Source organism: Melospiza melodia, chromosome 9 (assembly GCF_035770615.1).
Source record: "Melospiza melodia melodia isolate bMelMel2 chromosome 9, bMelMel2.pri, whole genome shotgun sequence".
Classification (NCBI taxonomy): Eukaryota; Metazoa; Chordata; class Aves; order Passeriformes; family Passerellidae; genus Melospiza; species Melospiza melodia.
In genome coordinates, this window is record NC_086202.1 from 11656884 (window position 1) to 11659285 (window position 2402).

Consider the following 2402-nt stretch of genomic DNA (forward strand, 5'->3'; position numbering starts at 1 on the left):
CTCTCTGCCCTCACCAGAGCCATTCAGCTGCAGAGAGCCCTACCTCACAAAGCTTCTGCTCATCCACAGCAGACACATCCAGAGGGAAAGGGGCTCTGCTCCTTAGGGATGGGCAGCTCAGTCCTCTCAATCCCTCTGCATTCCTATGGGCCAGGAAAATGCCATGAGGCTGCTCAAGGCTGATGTGGGAACACAGCCCTGTCCTCTGCCCAGAGCAGAACAAGGAAAAACACAGGAGCTACACAGTGCTCCACAGGGAGCCAGAATTCTCCATCCATGACAGCATTTACCCACTTGTAGCACCAGGCAGGATCAGGGCTCTGCTGTGCAATGAAAGCACGACACAGACTCTGACACCACACTGTCTCCATCAGGGTAAGGGCAGGTTTTATTGATCTGAGATGCATTGGTTGACAGCTGATTGACAGCTGCAAATCCAAGCCCAGACATGAAGTTTTTGGGGTCCGTCTCCATGCCTTGTGTCTGTGTGTGCTGTTTGTTTGCCACACTGAGAAACAATGGGCAGCTATTGCTATCACATAAGTGCCACTGAACTAAGCAAATTCCATTCAGAATCTGTGCCACAGGCTCCACTACATGACCTGAAACAATCCCATGCATCAAATCCCACTGCTTTTACCATCTTTACTTCTTGCAAGTGATTGGAGGTATAAATCAATCTGAAACAGTGAATGTTTTGCAGATCAGACACTGCTCGTTGCAGAACGTTACAGCTCCTAAATTATTAATATTAAAAAATGAGGTGTCCCAGAGCTGTTCATTCCTGGAGGAGGGAGAGTAGGAGGGGGGTAAGAAGAAAGTATTGTGCTGTTACAGGTTATTTTTATCCAATGTTTCTATGCTTCTGTCATTAGCTAATTGATGACACAGCCTGTTTAATATTATGTCTGCCTTTGTTATTTATAGCTCACCAATTACTGTAGTATCTAGGTGCTACTAACAAGCTGCTCTCAGATGAATTTGGATGCTCATGAGTGGATTCTTTGGCACAAGAAGTGAAATTCCCATGAAGTTCAATGCTTCATACTAGCCAAGGATTTATTGGCCAGCCCAGTTAATCATGGATGGTGATGCTGAATCCAGTTCATTGCACAGTGCAACAGCAGCCACCCCAGGGACCCTCAGCATTTCTGCTGCACTTGTCACCAGGGGTGTCTGAGACAATCCTGCAGTGACACACCTCTGGGTATCATCATTTCCTTGAGCAGACCCTGGAGCACTCACACTAAACTTTCAGATATTTGATCCAAATACAAAATCCCTGAGAAAGAGAGAGAAGGGGGGGTCAATTTCCAGGCAGATTTCCAAGTTCAATACCTCCCAAGTATCAATGAGATCTTTTTAGTGGAACTCACAGCACCGAGCCATGGCATCATCAGCTGTGTGAGGATTTGCACTTGTGGCAGATGGCACTGACCTTTGGGCAGTGCTGCTGAGACAGAAGTGGCACTATGCACACTCAGAGCAACATCTGAATGTCAAAAGTGTTCTCAGCTCTGACAGACAGACACCAAACAGCTCGGTTTGACCTCTGTCCAGAACCTCTCATTGCTACAGTACATTAGCAGGGGAAAAATATGTGTCTCAGACATATTATTTTGTCTTTCTACCACCTGCCCTACAGCTTCCACAAGATGATCACACATTCACAGACCCAAGGACACCATGTTCACTAAGAGCTTCCTGTTTGAGGTGCAGGTCCCTTGGGCCACCAGCAGGTCCTGTTGGTTTGTGGGACTCAGTAGCACAATGATTTAACAATTAAAGACCCATCAGGAATAATCTCCAAACAAGAGCTTACCTTCTTCCAAGTCCTACAGGTGGCATGCACAGGAGTGGCTACCTGCAGTAAAATGGCAATTTTCCATAACTGTAAACAATGTCAGTGCCTATGTATTTCATTCCTGCCTTTACTGAGTAAATCTGAGAAATAATGAAACATGTGGAGAACATTTGAACTTTCATTGTACCGGGTAAAAGCTATATAACATTAACAAATCAAAAAGCATTACTTCCCAAATAGCAAAATGCCAGGCCATTTACATTAGCCATGCTCAGATTCCTGCTGTGATTGGTGTGTAATTGTCCATCAGCAAGGAACAATCTCTCAAAATTAGTGCTTGTCACAGAGCTCCAGACTGCCTAGAACTGCACTTAACAGGGCTTATAGCCTGAAATGCACAGAAATCTGCTTTTGACCCCAAATGAAAGAAAAGCCTTTCTAATGCATCCTCTCTGTAGCTGCCCCCTGCCTCCTTTTCATTTCTCTTTCATGAGGCAAAGTAATTTGGCCTTAAAAATATACATAAAAATTTTAAAAATCCTTCTTTCACAGATTTGGCATGTTGTGAAACAGCTTCATGTGACCCCCACAAGATTGC